This window comes from Aegilops tauschii, chromosome 5 (assembly GCF_002575655.3).
Source record: "Aegilops tauschii subsp. strangulata cultivar AL8/78 chromosome 5, Aet v6.0, whole genome shotgun sequence".
NCBI classification, from domain to species: Eukaryota; Viridiplantae; Streptophyta; class Magnoliopsida; order Poales; family Poaceae; genus Aegilops; species Aegilops tauschii.
In genome coordinates this window covers 351,148,289-351,165,037 of record NC_053039.3, presented here as the reverse complement: position 1 = coordinate 351,165,037, position 16,749 = coordinate 351,148,289, and the positions used below count along the sequence as shown (strand labels likewise).

At 49.5% G+C, this 16,749-nt stretch overlaps 1 long non-coding RNA gene across 1 annotated transcript; it reads right to left on the bottom strand.

Annotated features, from left to right (window-relative positions):
• Positions 1–13,302: 13,302 nt before the first annotated feature.
• On the bottom strand, positions 13,303–14,058 carry LOC120963973 (uncharacterized). The gene is made up of 2 exons (XR_005755661.2): positions 13,843–14,058; positions 13,303–13,610 (listed from the first exon to the last, which is right to left on the bottom strand). It is a non-coding gene; the product is annotated as an uncharacterized lncRNA (long non-coding RNA).
• Between the last annotated feature and the right edge of the window lie 2,691 nt (positions 14,059–16,749).

The window sequence follows — 16,749 nt, the reverse complement described above, 5'->3', positions numbered from 1 at the left end:
AGCTCTGGTATTCCTGCAGACCAGTTTCGACATTGATGGCCTTGTTCACCAAGGTGGCGAAATCAGCAAAGTCATGCACTAGAAGTGCAAGCTTGATGTCAGCTTGAAGGCCATCACGGAACTTCTCCTGTCTGCGTGCATCAGTTGCAATGTCTTCTTCAGCATAGCGGGACAAGTCCAGAAACTCCCGCTGATAAGCTTCGACAGTTTTGTTGCCTTGGGTGAGGTTGCGGAACTCACGCTTCTTCCGGTCCATGACTCCTTGAGGAATGAAGCGGGCACGGAAAGCAGCTTGGAAGTCTGGCCATGTGATGATTGTTCCAGCTGGCAGAGTACGCCTGTGGCTGTCCCACCATTGAGCTGCGGGTCCCTTCAAGAAGAAGGAAGCAAAGGTGACATAGCTGGCAGGGGCTACATCAGCAGACTCCATCTCATAGGTGATGTCACGGAGCCAGTCATCAGCATCCAGAGGCTGAGTTGAGCTGCGGTAGATGGTTGGGTTGAGGCGTATGAAATCTTGAAGAGTCACTTGGGCTGGCTGCTGGTTCATATTGGGGCGAGGAAACTGAGCCATCATATTTTCCATGAATTGGCGGTTCAGTTCAAACTGTTGGATCATACCAGCCATGTACTCAGGTGGTGGTGGGGCATCGCCACCACGACCACGACCACCTGGTCTAACCATCCTGCTAATATATAACAGGGGTAGTTCAGCATTGAGAAAATTGGCAATGACAAGAATCATCCATGATGAAACATGCATAATGAAAGGAGCACGATAGCTACTACATAGTAGTCGGTATAGCTTACAAAAGGGGTCATGCATAGAGTTCAGTACACAGAGTTCAGTACATAGACTAAAACATCATAGGCGGCACACAGGCTCGCGGTGACTGCAACTAATACTACAATCAAGCCTACCTCAGTCCCAAGAGGTACTGTGGAGGTAATCGTAGCCCGACAGCTGGTAGTGAGGCAACGGATAGTCCTCCACGTCAGCAGACTGGGGGCCGCGGATACTCAGGTGTAGAGCCCGACGCTCAGGTGGCAGAAGAGGACCAAGTGCGGGAGAGTAACCTCCCACCTCTGGCCAACCGACACCGTGGGGCATCACGGTCCTGGCTGGGTAGATCGCAGAACGCGGTACCTGTCCAGACCGGACAAAGGGGTGTAGCAGCGTCAGAGCACGGTAAAGGTGCTGACGGGTGGTGTACATCTCGTGGCGAAGAGCTCGGTTAGCTCGATCCAGCCCATCAGCATGCAGAACCAGGTGCTGATGGTAGAAGGGCTCTCGGGTGACAGTGGAGTAGGCAGCAGTATAGTATCCCTCTGCACCAACATCAGAGGCGGTAGCAATGTGCCTGAAAGGGGAGGTGTCCAACTCCCGATACTCTCCACGAAGACGTGTCAGAGCAGCATAGGCTGCATCGTGGACAGCCATATCGATGGTCACACCAACACCATGTGCGGTGTGCAGCACAGTAGTGGAGTCGTACTCCCGAGAGTAGAGGTGGACGATGGCACGGTACTGCTCCTGGTTAAAGTCCTGGTACTCCTCGTAGACGGTGTACTCAGGGTGCCAGCGATAACCCAGATAGGTCATCATCTCAGCTAGCACCGCAGGTGATCCCGAGGCACCAATGGCCATCGTGTGGCGAACAACCTGCCTCGTGGTTTCCATCTGAAAGCAAAGACGTTTCAAAGGAGTCAAATGACAGTGTGTGAATTGTTCAAAATACTATTCTAAGAAACAACTATGGCTTATCCATCTTAGGGGTGAACGCGGTCACGGGATCCTAGTGTTAGAGTTAGCAAATTCGTTTAACCCGAGTAGAAGAAAGTTCAGAGTCCCAGAGTAAAGGTCGAGGAGTAAAAGATCCTAGTACCACCCAATGGCGACGTGGGCCCGTAAGCCGCACATCCATGTTAGTAAAAGTTTTGCAATGTCTAGACTCGACTTCGGCCAAGGAGTGTGGAAGGGGGGTTCCTACAGGCAGTCGGCTCTGATACCAACTTGTGACGCCCCCGATTTGACCGTACACTAATCATGCACGCAAATGTGTACGACCAAGATCAGGGACTCACGGGAAGATATCACAACACAACTCTACAACATAAATAAGTCATACAAGCATCATAATACAAGCCAGGGGCCTCGAGGGCTCGAATACAAGTGCTCGATCATAGACGAGTCAGCGGAAGCAACAATATCTGAGTACAGACATAAGTTAAACAAATTTTGCCTTAAGAAGGCTAGCACAAAAGTAGCAACGATCGAAAAGGCAAGGCCTCCTGCCTGGGACCTCCTAACTACTCCTGGTCGTCGTCAGCGGCCTGCACGTAGTAGTAGGCACCTCCAGTGCCGTGGGAGTCGTCGTCGACGGTGGCGTCTGGCTCCTGAACTCCAGCATCTGGTTGCGACAATCCGGTACAGAAAGGGGAAAAGAGGGAGAAAAGCAACCGTGAGTACTCATCCAAAGTACTCGCAAGCAAGGAGCTACACTACATATGCATGAGTATATGTGTAAAGGGGCATATCAGTGGACTGAACTGCAGATTGCCAGAATAAGAGGGGGATAGCTAGTCCTGTCGAAGACTACGCTTCTGGACATCTCCACCTTGCAGCATGTAGAAGAGAATAGATTGAATTCCTCCAAGTAGCATCGTATAGCATAATCCTACCCGGCGATCCCCTCCTCGTCGCCCTGTTAGAGAGCGATCACCGGGTTGTATCTGGCACTTGGAAGGGTGTATTTTACTCAGTATCCAGTTCTAGTTGTCATAAGCTCAAGGTACAACTCCGGGTCGTCCTTTTACCGAGGGACACGGCTATTCGAATAGATAAACTTCCCTGCAGGGGTGCACCACATAACCCAACACGCTCGATCCCAATTGGCCGGACACACTTTCTTAGGTCATGCCCGGCCTCGTAAGATCAACACGTCGCAGCCCCACCTAAGCACAACAGAGAGGTCAGCACGCCGGTCTAACCCTATGCGCGCAGGGGTCTGGGCCCATCGCCCTATGCACACCTGCACGTTGCGTACGCGGCCGGAAGCAGACCTAGCCTAGTGGCGTTCCAGTCCAATCCGGCGCGCGCCACTCAGTCGCTGACGTCAAGAAGGCTTCGGCTGATACCACGACGCCGGGATACCCATAACTACTCCCGCGTAGATGGTTAGTGCGTATAGACCAAATGGCCAGACTCAGATCAAATACCAAGATCTCGTTAAGCGTGTTAAGTATCCGCGAACGCCGACCAGGGCCAGGCCCACCTCTCACCTAGGCGGTCTCAACCTGCCCTGTCGCTCCGCCACAAAGATCCACTTGCGGGTACTCCTACGAGCCGACCCGACTTTAGTCATCTCATGTGTCATGTATGTAGTATATAAGTATATACCTGTGATCACCGCCCAGGTGATCACGGCCCGATAGTATAGCACAGCAGACGGACAAGAATGTAGGGCCACTGATGGAAATCTAGCATCCTATACTAAGCATGTAGGATTGCAGGTAAAGGTATCAACAGTAGTAGCAAGGATAGGCTATGCATCAGGATAGAATATCGAAAAGCAGTAACATGCTAAACTACTCTAATGCAAGCAGTATAGAGAATAGAGTAGGCGATATCTGGTGATCAAGGGGGGGGGGGGCTTGCCTGATTGCTCTGGCAAGTAGGAGGGGTCGTCGACTCCGTAGTCGAACTGGGCAGCAGCAGTGTCGGTCTCGTAGTCTACCGGAGAGAAGAGGAGGAAGAAACAGTAAATACAATGCAAACATAAGCATGACGATGCGTGACATGACAGTGAGCGGTGCTAGGGGTGTCCTAACGCGACAGTAGGTGGTACCGGTGAAGGGGGGGAACACCCGGGAGGTATTCCCGATGTTTCACGTTTTCGGACAGACGGACCGGAGGGGGAAAGTTGCTAGTTCGATAGGTTAGGGAGGTGTGGTGGACGAACGGACTGCGTATTCGGATTCGTCTCGTCGTTCTGAGCAACTTTCATATAGAAAACATTTTCATCCGAGTTACGGTTTAAAAGATATGAATTTTCAAAGTTTATTTGAATTTCTGGAATTATTTATATTCAGAAAAATGAATTATGACGTCAGCATGAGGTAATGCTGACGTCAGCAGGTCAACTGGTCGGCTGACCAGTCAAACCAGACAGGTGGGTCCAGTGGGACCCACATGTCAGCCTCTGTTAGTCTAACATTTAGTTAAACTAAACTAACAGTATAATTAGAGGGATGGGCCCCACATGTCAGTGACTAATTAGTTAAACTAATTACTTTTAATTATAAAATCATTTTAATTATTTATTTTAAGGGGCGGGGCCCGCACGTCAGTGGCTGGGGCCGCCCAGTCAGCCCAGTTGACCAGGTCAACTGGTCAACAGGTGACCAGGGGGCCCACTGGCAGTGACCCAGGGGGTGGCCCCCAGGTGTGCCACGTCGGACGCCGGCGGGAGGGCACTCCGGCGAGCCCGTACACGGCGACGAGCCTCGGCCGTGGCCGGATTTCGGCCACCGGGGTCCGTTTCACGCGCGCTTGGTCGCGTTCGAACGACCAAGACGATCCGCGCCGGATGGCGGTAGTGGTTCGTCCGGAGATGGCCGGAAACGGCACCGGCGGTGAGCTTAGCGGCGGCCGGAGTTCGGGGTTGCACGGGCACGGCGATGGGAGGCACGGGAAGGCCAGGCGTGGGGCTCTACGGGGTCCTGGGAGTGCCAGGAGCACGCGGGGACCATCGGTGCGGGCGGAGGAGCTCGGGGTGCGCGAGGACGAGGGGGGGGCAGGCGGGGCGTGGCCGACGCGGGCGCGCGGTCGGGGCGCGCGCGGGCGAAGGCCGTGCGGGCGCGCGTGCGTGGACAGGCGCGGCGGGGCGCGTCTGGGCGCGCCGGAGCGCGAGCGGGGCGGCGGTGACCGAGAGGAGAGGGGCGGGCAACGGAGGCCGGTGGCCTCACCGAGGGATGCAGGGTCACGGCAGTGGGGTCGAGGGGGAGACGGGGGCGACGGCGATGCGGTGTCGAGGCGCAGACCGGCGAGGAGGAGGAGGCAGGCCGGCGAGGCAGCGCTCCGGCGAGGCGAGGGCGCGGGGTCGAGCGCGACGGCGTCGGTCTCCTCCTCGATCCAGACCGGGGGGGTGAGATATTTCGGGGGGGGAAGCGAGGCTGTCGGTGGGGGGGCAGGGGATAAGGTGAGGGGGGTTGGGCCGGCCGGCTGGGCCTGGGGTGGCCCAGTTGGGCCAGGTCCAGTGGGGGGGGGGGCTTTTGTTCCTTTTTTTTTTCTTTGTTCTGTTTTCTGTTTTCTCTTTTTTGTTTATTTCCTTTTCTGTTTTATTTCATTTAAAAGTATTTAGACATTTTATAAAAATGTGTTTTCTCTACCATAATTACCAGTGTATTATTTAGAACCCACTGAACATTTCTGTTTGAATTTTTGAAAACTTTTATTTTCCACTTTGATTATATTTGAAGTTTGAACTAGGAGTTTGACAAGGGTGTGGTTCAAATGTGATCAAGCCCTGTTTAGCAACATGATTAGCTTAATCACAGGGGGTTACTGTAGCATGATTCCCAGGGTGTTACATGCGGACCGGCCGGATGCGGGGCCTGCTAGAGTTGCTCTAAGGAACGATTGTGGTGGGCTTGCCAGAATATTTAAATGGATGGGATCCTTAATAAGATAAGAAAGGATTATGCAAGGCTAATACTCCCTCCGTTTCTTTATATAAGGTTTATTTGTTTTCCAAAAATCAAACTAGTGCAGGTTTGACCAAGTATTTAGAAAATATATTAATATCTACAATACGAAATTTATATCATTTGATACATCATGAAAAGTAGTTTCATATTGTATCTATTAGATGTTGCAGATGTTGTTATTTTATTCTATAATTTTGGTCAAACATTCAAATAGTTGACTTGTACAAAATCAATACCCCTTATATTTTAGAATGGAGGGAGTAATTAAAAGGAAGGATTTGATTGTGGGCTGAATATTTGAAGACGTTGAGGAGGACTGTGTGGTACAGTTGTATCAAGAGAAAATCGCATGCTACCGAGTCACAGTACGTCTCATAAATCCCCTCTCAATGGAGCAGTTGGTAGCCTGGTATTCTGGTTTTATTTTCGTTCGGTTTTATTTCGTCCCACCTCCCATCACCCGCGTACCACTGGTTCTCTAATCCATTGGTTTATTTTACTCTGCACTCTTTTCTTTCAAAAAATCAGCACTTTCCTAACGTGCCAAAGATCACGGATCTAACTTTCCTAACTTATTCAAATCAAACAATCTGTCTAACTAATGCAATTTGTTTTAGAAAACAAATAATAGATTTTTAGGAAAGAAATAATGAATTTTAAGGAAATCTCTACTCCTAAAGGAGGAGTCTGTGGTCTTGTTGGTAAGTCATGGTATCGTTCGTTCGTATCATCCATCCCTCCCCCTTCCCTGTTTTGCGTTTACGGAATGCATGTTTCGATCTGATTTGCTTGCATGACACCTTTACCTTTTCCCCGTCCATCTGCCCCATTTCATGGAAGCCAAGTTTGTCCTACAAAATCAGATCGCGATCGTAAAAGGAGCGCTGCCTCCCACTAGAATTCAACGATCCATCTCTCCACGCACCGACCGGCTCCCTTGCGCCGCTACCGCCCCAAGCTCTCCACCAGCGCTGCGACGGCCGCGACATCCCAGAAGCCGCCGCCTTCCCTCCAGTTTTGGGCTGCCGTCGACTCCCCTGCGTCATTGAAAGGTCAGCTGGAGGTCATGGCACCATCCATCTGCGTGCATAACTGCCTCCTCGCCCTCGTGCTGCGGCTGTTACCGAAAAAGTCTTTCGCCCCTAAAGCAAACCGCCAAGAGCACACATACACGGACTAGTTCAGAAAACACACACCCAAGTCACAAAACGAGAAGTACAAAGGTTCTGCTGAGGGCACAGCTCAACAAGCCCAAAATAAACAAAAAGGACGCGGCCGAGGCAAGGCGTCTAATCCGGCTCCGAGGGTGGCGGAGGGGGCGGCGGCGACTGACGGACGGCCATCGAGCGAAGGTCGGCGATGAAGGCGGTGATGGCGTCCTGAGGGCGGCTAAGCGGCCGCCAAAGCTGCAAGTAACCAGACAATTTGAAGAGAGCGTCAGTAGCCCGTCAAAGAGGAATACGCTGGATCACAAGCTTATTGCGAATCGTCCAAAGAGTCCATGCTAGAACCCCGATCTCGAGCCACCTAATGTGGCGAGAGGGGGAAGGGGAGTTCTGGAGTTCGGCGAAGAGGTCGGGGAAGATGTGATTCGAATCTTCGGGGGTACCACACAGGGGGCAGATGCCGGACCCAGGGCCATTGCGTTTGCGGACCTCCACCCCAGACGGAATCCTACCGCGGATCCATTGCCACATGAATATCCGAATTTTCAATGGCAAGCGGATGGACCAAACCACAGGGAGGGGGACGAGCGGAGGAGGGGGCAATGGCCGAGTAGAGGGACTTGGTGGAGAATTGGCCCGAAGGCTCAAGACGCCACCGAACCTCGTCCGGGCCCGCATCCACCGCCGGCTCGTGGAGAGCGACGCAATCAAGCAGCTCAAGCCACGCGGCGGCTTCCGGGGGCCCAACTGGCCTCCGGAAGGCGAGGCGCCCTAAGTCAATAAGGGCCCTCTCAACGGAGATTAAGGGGGCGACAGCAATGGAGAAGAGGTCGGGGAAACGGGCCGCAAAGGGAGAGTCTCCCGCCCACCGGTCGAACCAGAACAGCGTCGCTGTACCCGATCCAACCGCGATGGAGGTTCCGATGCGAAGGACGGGAAGTAGTTGGACAACCGATTGCCAAAACTGGGAGCCGCCGGATCTCTGACAGAAGGCGAGGGGTTGTCCGCGCAGGTACTTGTTCCGGATAATGTCAAGCCAGAGACCACCGTGTCCTTGCGAAATGCGCCAGAGCCAGCGGGTGAGGAGGGTGATGTTCATGCGTTTAGACATGATACCGAGGCCTCCCTGTTCGGTGCTTGCAGATGTCCGGCCAGCTAACCATGTGGTATTTCTGCTTATTGTTGTCACCCGCCCAGAAGAAACGAGATTGAATTTTGGCGATCTCATGGTGAAGGGTCTCATGGAGGCTGTAGAAGCTCATAAGAAACAGGAGGAGGCTAGTGAGGGAGGAATTAATGAGGATCGTCCGAGCCACCTTTGACAGCCATCGGCCTTGCCAAGGCTCCATGCGCGTTTGTAACTTGGCGACCGTGGGGCGCAAGTCCGCGACAGTGAGCCGAGAGTCACTGATGGGGGTTCCCAAGTAAGTCATGGGAAAGGAGCCGAGGCGGCAATTGAGGCGGTTGGCGATGTCAAGGGCTTCAGCCGGAGAGTAGCCCATAACCATCACATCACTCTTGTCAAAGTTGATCTTGAGGCCAGACATTTGTTGGAACCAGAGAAGAAGGAACTTGAGGTTAGCGATGTCCGTGTCCGAGCCCTCGACCATGATGATGGTGTCGTCGGCGTACTGGAGCATGGAGATCCCGGAGCCGCCCGCCAGATGAGGGGTAATCCCACGAATATGACCAGCGGTTTTGGCCTTATCTAGGATGGCGGCAAGCGCGTCCACCACCATGTTGAACATGAACGGAGAGAAAGGATCTCCTTGTCTAACCCCACAGAGGGTGGGGAAGTAAGGACCAATCTCCCCATTGATGTTCACGGCAGTGCACCCGCAGGACACCATCTGCATCACCCGGGTGATCCAACGATCATCGAAGCCCTTCCGGAGCAAAACTTCCCGAAGGAAGGACCAACTAACAGTGTCGTAGGCCTTGTGAAAGTCAATTTTCAGGAAGACCGCCTTGAGCTGTTTAGACCGCACCTCATGGAGGACTTCATGGAGAACTAATACCCCATCCAGGATATACCACCCTTTCACGAAGGCGGACTGGTTGGGGTGGGTAATGAGGTCTGCTAGCAGGGTTACCCTATTGGCGAACCCCTTTGCCAGAATCCGGAAGATCACATTGATCACCATGATTGGGCGGAACTGGCGAATGTCGGAGGCCCCCGGCACTTTGGGAATGAGCGAGATGATCCCATAGTTGAGGCGCCCGAGGTCGATGGTCCCAACGTAGAACTCGTCAAAGATGGCCATGATTTCCGGCTTAATCACATTCCAGAAGGTCTCGAAGAATTTCACCGGAAGGCCGTCCGGACCCGGGGCCGAGGAGGGATTGATGCCTCTAATGGCCGCCCAGACCTCATCCTCCGGGAATGGGGCCGTGAGAGCAGCATTCTCCGCAGCGGAGACAAGCTGGCGGCCGAACCAGCAATCGAGGGCCAGAGAAAGGCCGCTCCTAGGAGAGGCGGAGAAAAGGGATCGGTAGAACCCGTCGACATGGGTCCTAATGTCGCTCGGGGACTGCAGAAGGGACGGACCGTCCCAGAGGAGGGGGATGATGTTGCATCTACGGCGGCCGTTTGCTATGGCCTGAAAGTAGGCCGTGTTCGCGTCGCCCTTCAGGACCCATTTCTGGGAACCCCGCAAATGCCAGTAAGCTTCCTCGTCCGTGTAGATGATGGAGAGTTGGTCTTCCAGGTCATACCGAGAGAGCCACTCATCAGGGGAGAGGCCGACCGTGTCAGCACGGAGGTCAAGTGCCAGAATGACGGTCAGCAAGGCCTTTTTTCGCTCGTGGAGGTCACGACCCAGGTTGGCACCCCATCCCTTCATGAACTGTCGGCCGCGTTTGGCACAGAGGTGCCAAGAGTCAATAGCAGAGGAGGGCGGAGGTGAGGAAGAGTCCTGGTCTCCACCCAGCGAGCCCCAACAGCCTCCACGAATCCAGTTTGGGACAACCAGAATGTCTCAAACCGAAATCGGGGAGGGATCGGAGGACGCTCGTCGGAGGAGGATAAGAGAAGAGGGACGTGGTCGGAGGGTCGTCGCAGCAGGACCGCATCCTCTCGCGAGTCCAACCAGCTGATCCGGCGCTGGCGATCGGCATCTTCCACTTGGCGATGCGTGGAACGGACCTGAATCTCGGACGAGCTTCTCTACATAAGATGGGCAGGAAGTTTGCATACATCCAGTGACAGCAGAACACAGCCAGTTGCATACATCCGTGAAGAACCTCCTTGGATGCAGATGGCCTCGATGCCTAGGTGTATATCACCCCTATTTTCCATCATGCCGTGAATGCTAAATTCCCATACTGCTTTGGGATAGATCGTCTGTTTTTCCAGCTTGGAGGATATGTGTTTGCTGGTTTGTTTCTTTTTTCTGAAAGGCAGACCTTGTATGTTATTTTGTCTTTCAACCTGTGCGCACCATTTTGATGTAAGTGGTCTTGTTCTTTCGATCTATGTGTAGCGTGTTGTGTTTGTGGTTCAAGCTGGCAGGGTACAGATCGCTCTGATAGTCCAAATTACTTTAGCATCAATCGAATCATGGTTAAGTCATTCAGTATTAGCATCTCAGTTCCTAATTACTCTCTAATATTACTCATATTATCATATATGATTTGTTGTAATATTTTCTTACTTTTTTTTGGAGGAGACAAGATTTCGGTATCCCTTGTAATAATCTTATGTGATTTTTGGGCAAGTGCACGCCCAGATTTTTGGGATTAATAACACCGGTGATCAGTTAACATGATACTGGCATTTTGGTACCTGATCTGAGTTTACGTTGGACTGGGTTGCGTCATGCTTTTGGGCCGATCCTTCTCTGTGTTTCCACAGGCTCCACCTGCTGTTGTCGGAGCGCGAGGAATGGGCTACACGCATCAATGCTCCTCTGCAGTACTTCCTTGTACGTCGGACAATTTTGTTCCAAATTATTTTATGCTAAATAATGTCAAATAAATACAGTTAATTGTAAAATGGTTGGGTGTTGATGGATCCTTTATGTATTTCTATCCCAGCCAGTCCACAAGTGACACTTGTCATGTTCTTTACCCTAATTGGATGCAAGTAACATGAGTCTTCTTTTCAATTTCTACCTTGATTTTTTTCTTTTCTTTTTGCTTTCTTGGCATGTTGTCCCAGTTTTATTTTAGGGAACATTAGCACATTGAACCAAATGCGAGCCCTAGCTTATTTTCGTATGTATAGTTCTAATTGTTCTTTCATTGTTCCCAATTATCCTCTTGCTAGGATGGAAGTTCATGTAATCTTTACTACTCTTAGCAATATTACAAATGGGAGTTCGTGGTGAAAAGTGGATATTGTAATCATACAAAATCAAGGAGCATATCAGAGTTATTTTTTGCTATTTTGTTACAATGTTCAAAAGTATCTTTGCAGAAAATTATTTCTTGGGGTTTAAATCCATACAAAATATTCCTTTGCAAAGAAATACCTTTATTTCTTGTGTTATAGGGCCGCAGAGATATATCGTTTAAAAGAATAGTTTGGGTGCCATCAAATCAAAGATAAACACTTCTTCTTAGAGAAAAGACTATTCCCGACCTTATAAATAAAGCCACATAAGGTTCACAACATTGTCACACACATAAAATCAAATGCCACGGCAGCACAAACCAGCACAACCCAACAGACCAAGTTCAAGTTCAGGCACACATGCCACAACCAGGTACCAAAAACATAAGCTAGCTAAAGACAGACCGACGATCGCTAAGTAGTAGGTTGCACCCTTGGAGATGGAGAGATTGCCGTAGCCCTAACGAGTGAGATAAGCATATCAGGTGGTTTCGAAGGGAACACATGTTCAATGGTAAATTTATTTCAGGTCGTCCAGAGAACCTAAATGACTGCAGCAAAGCCAAACTAGAAAACATGCCATAGCTGCCCAGACAAAGAACTGGCGAGAGGTGATAACTAGAACTGGCGAGAGGTGATAACTGAACGAAGCTAGACGGAGACCACCGAGTACAGCTCCACAACAAGACCGCAAAATCATAAGAAAATAAAATATGATCAGAATCTTCTGCCCGAGAACAAAGAGATCACGTTGCCGTAGCCCTAGAATTACGCTTCTTAATTTGATCCCAACACGTAGCAGCATGGAGCTTTCCACGAATAGCTTGCCAAAGAAAGATTTAGATTTGAAGCGGAACACAAGCCCTCCAAACACCCTTTAACTTCAGAGTAATAGAACCCTAAATGAGCTTGCGGTAAAGCGACTTCACCAAATAAAACACCCAAGGAGGAATGAGGTCAGACCACTGAATCCAAAGTCTCCGAGAGCGAGAGGAAGGTGGCAGCAAGCTGATGCCACTGTTTCAACTCTGCATGAGAAAGGGAGCGACGGAAGGCCAAATCCCAACCAGAGTTGGCAAGCTCATAAATAGTTATCTCGGGACTGCCATAGATAGAAAAAAGAAGAGGGAAGGAAGAACATAAAGGGGTGGCCCCATGCCACCAATCAAGCAAAAAAAAGTGGATTTCCCATCATTAACAATAAATTTATTGTATGTTCTAGAATAAAATGATTATTATGTATTTGTTTACTAAGTAGCAACGTACCCACTGTGATAGTAGCGGCTGGATGCGGATATTGTGTTGTAAAAAGTTCGACAATATCATATGTGTATAAGAATCGCAAGGACACGACACGTGTTGAACCATTGAAATATTTATATATGCAACCGGCAAAAAGAAAATATCCATTGCCCGTGGCAACGCACGGGCATTCTACTAGTAATATTAATATATCAATCAACCGTGTGATCTCATTATTTATGCTTTTTATTAATACTGCTTTATTTACAAAGATAGTGCAGTACGTCTTCTCCTTATTGGTTGATAACATATATATCATCCTTTCACAATTGAAACACATGTTTTAGGACCTCCAAGCTTGCTACCTACTATTTTTGTTTTCTAGAATTGTTTGTGTAAAATGCCAGTATTTACACTTTTATTAATTTTGTTAATATTGTGTGATAACGGCACGGATCGCTGACAACTGGTGCTCACCGCCACCCAAGACATGTCGGCACCACATCTACAACCATCATGGAATATTTCAAGCTGTGATCGAAGATAACTAGTAGTTCTATTTTAACTTAGAATATGATGATGAATTATAGCTCTATATAAAAAATTGAAGTCCATTTGGAATCCGTATATAACTTGCTATTGTGTGGGTCTAAAAATTTTGTGCGCATTAAATTTCGCATGAACTATCATTGTGTTTTGCCCATCTAATTCTAACTAAATTTAAATACACATCAATTATGTCTCCTATAGCAACGCACAAGTATTTTTGCTAGTATACATCTAACTACTACTCACAAAAATCTAACTCCCCTCAATTGCTGAAAGTCAAATCTGTTTGTCCACTCAAAAAAATATGGTAAAAGTTTTTCTCGAAATCGTTATTGTGATGATGTCATCCACCAATCGATCATGTACATACAGTGATCACTTGCAATTATCACAACCGCCGCATTGAAGCAAGTCTAGCCAACACGTGAGAGGTTGTTGCGTGGTACACTTGGCCAGATAGCAGCATTTCGTTGCATCACATTGATCGCCCTTGCCCTCGCACAAACAATGGCATGGCCTGCATAACTTGAGGTCGCTTTCCTGCGTTAATAAGCCCATCAGCTTCAAGGATTGTAGACGGACTTGCTCGGTATCGCTGGTTCCCATTGCTCCTGCTTCACATGTATATTATATTATTATTTATACAACGGTAAATTTACGTGTTGCAAGTTGGTTCAAAAGTAACAAAAAAAACATAGAAAAATATACCTTTCACGCTACATGAGTATATTATTACAACATTGTGTCATGTGTACTGGCCAGTTTGTGTGAATTTTGAGCAAGCAAAGCCTCCACTACAATTTTGTTTCTTCATACTATTGTATTTTAGATATGAACACATACCTTCGGCTAGGAGGCCGGTGTAAAGAAGGACGATAATAAGGGCGATAGGCACTTGTGCAAGTCTTCCCATGGAAATATGCTTGAAAGACACTTTTCGGTTCTTTGTGTTGTACTACCGGGTAGAAGTATGGATGGAAGAATGACCCTTTATATATAAAGGTAGTGCATGTCACTATAGGCATATAATTAATGTAATTTGAGGACATTACATTATTACTTATATAAGGCTGCCTATTTCTGGAATATAATCGCATAAGAGAATCTACAGGTATTAATTGTCATCATTTTCGGGTATGTCTTTAATGTGTTGCAATATATCCAATCCGTGCATGAGACTGCTAGGCTAGTCATAGTGGGGAGTAACATATACTAGTATCATGCATATGATACTAGTGTATGATACTACTGTTGGGGATCGTAGCAGAATTTTAAAATTTCCTACGCATCATCAAGATCCATCTATGGAGTATACTAGCAACGAGGGGAAAGTAGTGCATCTACATACCCTTGTAGATCGCGAGCGGAAGCGTTCTAATGAACGGGGTTGATGGAGTCGTACTCGCCGTGATCCAAATCACCGATGACCGAGTGCCGAACGGACGGCACCTCCGCATTCAACACACGTACGGAGCAGCGACGTCTCCTCCTCCTTGATCCAGCAAGGGGGAAGGAGAGGTTGATGGAGATCCAGCAGCACGACGGCGTGGTGGTGGAAGTAGCGGGGATCTCGGCAGGGCTTCGCCAAGCTTCTGCGAGAGGGAGAGGTGTTGCAGGGGGAGAGGGAGGCGCCAGGGGTTGTGGTGCTGCTGCCCTCCCTCCCCCCCCCCCCCACTATATATAGGCCCCCTGGGGGGGCGGCCCTGGGAGATCAGATCTCCAAGGGGGGGCGGCAGCCAAGGGGGAAGGGGGGTGGCTTCCCCCCAAGCCAAGTGGGGCGCCCCCCACCCCCAGGGTTTCCAACCCTAGGCGCAGGGGAGGCCCAAGGGGGGCGCCCCAGCCCACTAAGGGCTGGTTCCCTTCCCACTTCAGCCCATGGGGCCCTCCGGGATAGGTGGCCCCACCCGGTGGACCCCCGGGACCCTTCCGGTGGTCCCGGTACAATACCGATAACCCCCGAAACTTTCCCGGTGGCCGAAACTGGACTTCTTATATATAATTCTTCACCTCCGGACCATTTCGGAACTCCTCGTGACGTCCAGGATCTCATCCGGGACTCCAAACAACTTTCGGGTTTCCGCATACTATTATCTCTACAACCCTAGCGTCACCGAACCTTAAGTGTGTAGACCCTACGGGTTCGGGAGACATGCAGACATGACCGAGACGCCTCTCCGGTCAATAACCAACAGCGGGATCTGGATACCCATGTTGGCTCCCACATGTTCCACGATGATCTCATCAGATGAACCACGATGTCGAGGATTCAATCAATCCCGTATACAATTCCCTTTGTCAATCGGTACGTTACTTGCCCGAGATTCGATCGTCGATATCCCAATACCTTGTTCAATCTCGTTACCGGCAAGTCACTTTACTCGTACCGTAATGCATGATCCCGTGGCTAACTCCTTAGTCACATTGAGCTCATTATGATGATGCATTACCGAGTGGGCCCAGAGATACCTCTCCGTCATACGGAGTGACAAATCCCAGTCTCGATCCGTGCCAACCCAACAGACACTTTCGGAGATACCCGTAGTGCACCTTTATAGTCACTCAGTTACGTTGTGACGTTTGGCACACCCAAAGCACTCCTACGGTATCCGGGAGTTGCACAATCTCATGGTCTAAGGAAATGATACTTGGCATGGAAAAGCTCTAGCAAACGAACTACACGATCTTTTATGCTATGCTTAGGATTGGGTCTTGTCCATCACATCATTCTCCTAATGATGTGATCCCGTTATCAATGACATCCAATGTCCATAGTCAGGAAACCATGACTATCTGTTGATCAACGAGCTAGTCAACTAGAGGCTTACTAGGGACACGTTGTGGTCTATGTGTTCACACATGTATTACGATTTCCGGATAACACAATTATAGCATGAACAATAGACAATTATCATGAACAAAGAAATATAATAATAACCATTTATTATTGCCTCTAGGGCATATTTCCAACAGTCTCCCACTTGCACTAGAATCAATAATCTAGTTACATTGTGATGAATCGAACACCCATAGCGTTCTGGTGTTGATCATGTTTTGCTCTAGGGAGAGGTTTAGTCAACGGATCTGCTACATTCAGGTCCGTATGTACTTTACAAATATCTATGTCTTCATTTTGAACACTTTCACGAATGAAGTTGAAGCGACGCTTGATATGCCTGGTCTTCCTGTGAAACCTGGGCTCCTTGGCAAGGGCAATAGCTCCAGTGTTGTCACGGAAGAGAGTCATCGGACCCGACGCATTGGGAATCACCCCTAGGTCGGTAATGAACTCCTTCATCCAGACTGCTTCTTGCGTTGCCTCTGAGGCTGCCATGTACTCCGCTTCACATGTAGATCCCGCCACGACGCTTTGCTTGCAACTGCACCAGCTTACTGCTCCTCCATTCAAAATATACATGTATCCGGTTTGTGACTTCGAGTCATCCAGATCTGTGTCGAAGCTAGCGTCGACGTAACCCTTTACGACGAGCTCTTCGTCACCTCCATAAACGAGAAACATATCCTTAGTCCTTTTCAGGTACTTTAGGATATTCTTGACCGCTGTCCAGTGTTCCATGTCGGGATTACTTTGGTACCTTCCTACCAAACTTACGGCAAGGTTTACATCAGGTCTGGTACACAGCATGGCATACATAATAGACCCTATGGCCGAGGCATAGGGGATGACACTCATCTTTTCTCTATCTTCTGTCGTGGTCGGGCATTGAGCCGTGCTCAATTGCACACCTTGCA